Here is a 6,606-nt window from a genome sequence, read left to right on the forward strand (position 1 = left end):
ATTTTTTATTTTATTATTATTATTTATTATTTTTTATTGTTATTAATAATTATATTTGTTTATTTTTTATTAGATCTATTATTTATTTATTTATCTATTATTATTATTATTATTTTGTTGCATATTCCCTGCCATTTTATTTGATTTTTGGATTTTATTTTATTCGTATATTTTGTATTATATGTTATAAGCGCCACACCTAAAAGATAGAACACTCTCCCATTTGCAAGGAATGGGAATTATCTCCCATTATAAGAAATTGGATTTTTTTCCCATTTATCAAAATAGGATTTTCTTCCCATTATTAAGATGGGTGATTTCACCCATTGGTGCGTTTCACCCATAATGAAAATGGGAGATTCTAAAAATATTTATATTTCGATCTATATTTTTAGGAAGGATTATTTTAAGTCAAGATTAGTGATTTTTTTTTTTAAATAATGGTATATAAAATTTTTTAATTCTCCAGTGATTTTTTTCTCCCATTCTCGTAAAGAGGAAATGAAACCCCACGAAACTCCCACTGGGAGACCAAATCCCCAGTGGGGGAATCGAAAAACCCCATGGGACGACCAACTTTGAATGTCTCCCCTGCATTTAATTTTAAGGGTATCGTCATTTCAAATGCCAGGTTTTACTTGACCCTATCTCTATTATTGACCGGTCTTTATATTTTTTCTCTAATCAATTTAAAAAAGGTAGCTGAGTTTGCGAAAATTCCGGATTTGCAAACTTATTCCGGAGGCTGTTATATTCTACATCATTTCTAGCATCCGATAAATGTGTTCCATTTTTTTATTGATTTTCTTTTAGAATTGTATGACAATATTGTAATAAAGCTATTGTGTTTAAATTTATATATTTGAATTTTGTCTCTTCTGAAATCATTTTTATGTACTTTCCGTGCTTTATATCATTAAATGTTAAATTGTATTGTGCGATAGGTATTGTATTTACAGGCTTTTAGAAATAAACTTTTGAATTCAATTTTTATTGTGTTGTTCTTTTTATTTTTTTCCTAAGAGGCAAACTTAGATGTAAACATTTGTTTGAGGTAATGTTGTTACAAACATAATAAAGCTATTCTATCATAATATGTACAAAACTCATACAGATATTAGCAAAATTGCTATTTATCTAACTTTTCACTTTTCGTGATATCAAGTGCTTAATAAGTGAACTTTGACACGCTGTAAAATTGACGACAGGATCTCGACACTTTGTGGCTCAAATGGAACTAAATTAAAGTCTTATCTCAAATAAACTGGAACACATTTTGTCTAACGAGGCTCGTTTTTTTAAACTGAAGGCCAATGACTTGCGTCGACTTTGAAGAGATCATCTTGATATATAAATTTATATTTGCACTAGTATGCACAGCCATCATTGATTTTGCAAAGAAACAGTTTCATAGCAAGAGATTGATTTTGAGAATGGTATATGATAACATCTGCATGAAACATTTGTTTGTTTGGATTTGGTTTTACAGCACATCAGCACAGTTTAGGACATATGGCCCCGAAAAAGGAAAGCTAATTTTGGCTAACCTCGGGTGTTACAAACTTTAAGCAACACCAGTGGTCTAAACCATCTCACCTGCTGAAACTAAAAGATGCATAGACTCCAATAATTCGACCTTATTTAATCGGCTCTAACGACCACGCAGAATTAAAAGGTCGCTAAAAATTATATAAGGACTTTATAACCATTGAGTCACATATAACTTTTATAAATGTAATTCAAATTCACTAGGAGCTAGCATATTGCCCCGGCATTACTTGACTAAAGTCATTTTAGGACTTCAAAATTACACAGTTTTATCTATATCTTGAACAGTCATACATAATTAAAATTCTACAAAACTTATAACAAATAAATCAATTAGTTGACTGCGTTTCATTACAAAAGAAACCTATAACTTGATAACATTATTACCTTTTTAATATTTTACTTAAATAAGGAGGATTTCTATGGTGGCTGATTTATGCAATTCGTAATTTTGCCCTCCAGCCCGCAGAACGAAAAGACGAGAATTAACGAGTTAAAATGGCAGGGGCGCGGGGTGAAAACAAGCTTTTTAGCGGGGGCGCAGGGCCAAGTTTTTAAAAACACGTCAATGAGCCATCGCCTCACGCACCCGCGAATAAGCGTGATTTCGCTCCACGCTTCCGCCGTTTTATTTCCCAGATCTCGCTTTAGCTCATTAGCGTGTTTCCCCCTCCAGTTTAGTATGTTAATTCTCGACTTCTTGCTTGACATGGACGCGGGCGAAAACACGAATGGCACAAATCAGCCACCATAGCTTTCAGAGAAAAATAACGGAAAGTGAAAAACACAAAAGTGAATATGTACTTTATCAAATGTTCTTTAAGTATCGTAAAGGTGAAACTTTTATAAGGGAACTTCCTCTTTAGGTAAAGTTACAAGGAGCTTCTTTAGGCTCAATATCTAGTAGTTACGTTATTTATAAATGATATTTAATTCTTTGGCTTTGATAACTTTTACATCCTTCCCGAAATTGAAATGCCCAAGCTTCTGTATTGTTATATTATTTTTCTTAGTTTCTTGTCAATGAGAGATAACTTGTATCTGCAAAAGACTGCAATTTGTAAACAAAAGATATCCTATAACCTCCCTCATATAATATAACCAACTAAATTTTGATTGTAATATTACAGAAATTATTAAAAAGTTACAACAGGTAACAATTATTGGTACAGTCAGTTAATTTCTAATTGTTCACTTATTATTTAAATTCCTAACTACTAACTACTTATCCAGTGACTTGGACGGAAGAATTTACAAACGTTTATTTGAGTAAAAACAAGCATACGATTATAATGAATGACAAAAATGATAACATAGCGACAATGCCATGTAATCTGTATATTAATTATTTATAAAGATTCTGCATATGACTGTAAAGAAAAACTATTTCTGCATTTTATCATTTTTGGTACCTAGAAATTCCATCAACGGGACATTTCTATGGAACTTCATCCACGGGACATTTCTATGGGACTTCATCCACGGGACATTTCTATGGGACTTCATCCACGGGACATTTCTATAGCTTTAAGCTGATATGGTTTGCTAAATTAAACAAGAAACATGGCAATGCCACGAAACCAGGTTTTCAATTATCTCCATTGTAGATAAATATGTTGTATTTGTAATACAAATGCAAGCAATAAACAATGTAACTATGTGCAATGTAAAACATGAATAATGTAGGAGGAATTGTCACAGAAGAAGTGTTCACTGTATATTCTGTATAAGGAAAAAATGTATTCTGTATAAGGAAAAAAAACAAAGGGCCATAATAAGGTCAAAAATTATCCAATCACAAAACCTCTACAATATGCGCCAGGGCACATGATGACAAAGCTTCTGTGAAAGTTTGAACAAAATCCGTTGAGAAATGTAGGACTAGTTCAGCACAGAGGAATTTGTTCACTATATATTGATAATTCTGTATAAGGAAAAAAAAACAAAGGGGCATAATTAGGTCAAATATTATCCAATCACAAAACCCTGACAATATGCGCCAGGGCACTTGATAACAAAGCTTCTGTGAAAGTTTGAACAAAATCTGTTGAGAAATGTAGGACTAGTTGAGCACAGAAGAATTTGTTCACTATATATTCTGTATAAGGAAAAAAACAAAGGGCCATAATTAGGTCAAATATTATCCAATCACAAAACCCCGAACAATATGTTCCAGGGCACTTTGATAACAAAGCTTCTGTGAAAGTTTGGTCAAAAATCCGTTGAGAAATGTAGGAAGGAGTTTGCGCACAGAAGAAATTATTCACTATATATTCTTTATAAGGAAAAAAAAAACAAAGGGCCATAATTAGGTCAAATATTATCCAATGGCAAACCCGGACAATATGTGCCAGGGCACTTTGATGACAAACTTCTGTAAAAGTTTGGTCAAAATCCGTAGAAAAATATAGGAGGAGTTGCGCACAGAAGAAATTGTTCACTATATATTCTATACAAGAAAAAAACAACAAAGGGCCATAATTAGGTCAAATATTATCCAATCGCCAAAACCCCGACAAAATGTGCCAGGGCACTTGATGACAAAGCTTCTGTGAAAGTTTGGTCAAAATCCGTTGAGAAATGATGGAGGAGTTGCGCACAGAAGAAATTGTTCACTATATATTCTATATAAGAAAAAACAACAAAGGGCCATAATTACATCAAATATTATCCAATCACAAAACCCCGACAATATGTTCCAGGGCACTTGATAACAAAGCTTCTGTGAAAGTTTGGTCAAAATCCGTTGAGAAATGTAGGAGGAGTTGCGCACAGAAGAAATTATTCACTATATATTTCTTATAAGGAAAAAAAACAAAGGGCCATAATTAGGTCAAATATTAGCCAATGGCAAAACCCGGACAAATATGTGCCAGGGCACTTGATGACAAACTTCTGTAAAAAAGTTTGGTCAAAAATCCGTAGAAAAAATATAGGAGATGTTGCGCACAGAAAAAATTGTTCACTATATATTATATATAAGAAAAAAACAACAAAGGGCCATAAATTAGGTCAAATATTATCCAATCGCGAAACCCTGACAATATGTGCCCAGGGCACTTGATGACAAAAGACTTCTGTGAAAGTTTGGTCAAAAAATCCGTTGAGAAATGATGGAGGAGTTGCGCACAGAAGAAAATTGTTCACTATATATTCTATATAGAGAAAAAACAACAAAGGGCCATAATTAGGTCAAATATTATCCAATGGCAAAACCCCGACACAATATGCGCCAGGGCAACTTGATTGACAAAGCTTCTGTGAAAGTTTGGTCAAAATCCTTTGAGAAATGTAGGAGGAGTTGCGCACAGAAGAAATTTGTTAACGCCCGCCCGCACCCGCCGCCCATCGACATACCTCAATCTAATAACCAGTTTTTTCCTTCGGAAAACCTGGTTAAAAATTGTTTTCACATGGTTGTCATTCCTACCAAATGTTAGCCTGGAAAAAAATCTTCTCAAAACTATAGTTGATCTGTAAAGGATACATTGTTAAAATAGAGATAAATATAATCTCTAAAGAACGTCCAAACGTTTAAAAATGTAAAATATCGCTAGAGAGATGAACAGTCCGCTCTTCCATTCTTGCTGAAGCTGGTGTTCATTGGAATAATTACTAGAAGATGCAAGTAACGACCACACCCCCCTAGCACTGGCTTTTAGCAAGGTATAGCCCTTCATATCTGTTTTATACGGCGGTCCACATGAAATCAATTCAATGAAAAGCGGCAAATGGTCCCCAATGAAAACAATGTGGATGCCCTAAAAAGAAAAACAATGGGCAAAACTATAAATAATGCAGTTTCTGAAGGGGAACAGACTGAATTATGACAACAGAACCGAAGCACCCTGCATAAAATCATACTTAAAGCTTATTTAAAAGTTATTTCTAAAGGATATTACGAACAACATATTGGAAATGATAGAAAAACGTCTCTATATCATTTGGAATGAAATATAGCTAATCCACAATTAACCTACATAAATAAGGTCTACAATCATCTGCCATTATTGGTCCCTTGACCAAAAATATAGTTATTTTTGGTCCCAGATTATATGTAATTACAAATCTAACATTGTACATTTTCTCTTACAATTATTATTATATGAAAATAACAACAAAAAGCCACTCATATTATTTTATTTTAAATACTGCTTTGATTCAATCATTAGAACATGATGCATTCGTTTTTCTCATTGGTTCAAATTAAAAAAGCAAAGACAAAAAAGCTGAAGAAGCAAATAAGCTGAAAAAATTTGAAAAAAAAAGAGCAAATAACTCGAAGAATGATATTTTACAAAATCTCCAACACTACACAAAAAGTAGACATCTAAATAACTAGCTGTAGGTACAGTAAATTTAAACCCTTCAGAGATAATCTTAAAATATCTGATGGAAATTAGACATTGTTAATCTTACATATTCAACTTGATCTTATATAAACCGGTCCTTAGGGAGATATGTTATCACTGAAAATGATGATAAACGGGTTAACATTGTGACACTAGGTATGAAGTGTCTTTATTTTGACACAGGTCCAGTGATAATACAAGATAAAACTTGTGGGAAACAATGCAAATATTTTTATTTTAAATTTACACATAAAATTTTTACATGTGAATATAAAATTTACACTTCTCCCAGGTTTTTAAATTGCTTTTATTCCTACATAAATCTAAAATTTTGTTAAGGACCTTCTTTGCAAATAAATACGTATATGACAGTTACAATATAAATGAAAAATATTGAAAACATTGAAAAACTAGAATTAATGTGCTAAATAAAAGTTTTTTATACTAAACTTTAAATGTTTGTGAGAATGAAATATAGAAAGAGATATCATTTAAACGATCATATTATAGCACTATAGTACACCCTGTATGATAGTTTTCAAATACAAATAGTAATATCTGGTGGTAATGATGTGTATATGCTAATATTTTGAATTTTATCTTTATACTAACAAATAAGTCTAGTTCATCGTATCCATTAAGTTGGAAAAGTTACTTATTCAGTACATATTATAGAAAATATGTGTGATTCAAGGTCTTTATAAAA

This window comes from Ruditapes philippinarum, unplaced genomic scaffold (assembly GCF_026571515.1).
Source record: "Ruditapes philippinarum isolate M1 unplaced genomic scaffold, ASM2657151v2 ctg11354_1_1_1_1, whole genome shotgun sequence".
Classification (NCBI taxonomy): domain Eukaryota; kingdom Metazoa; phylum Mollusca; class Bivalvia; order Venerida; family Veneridae; genus Ruditapes; species Ruditapes philippinarum.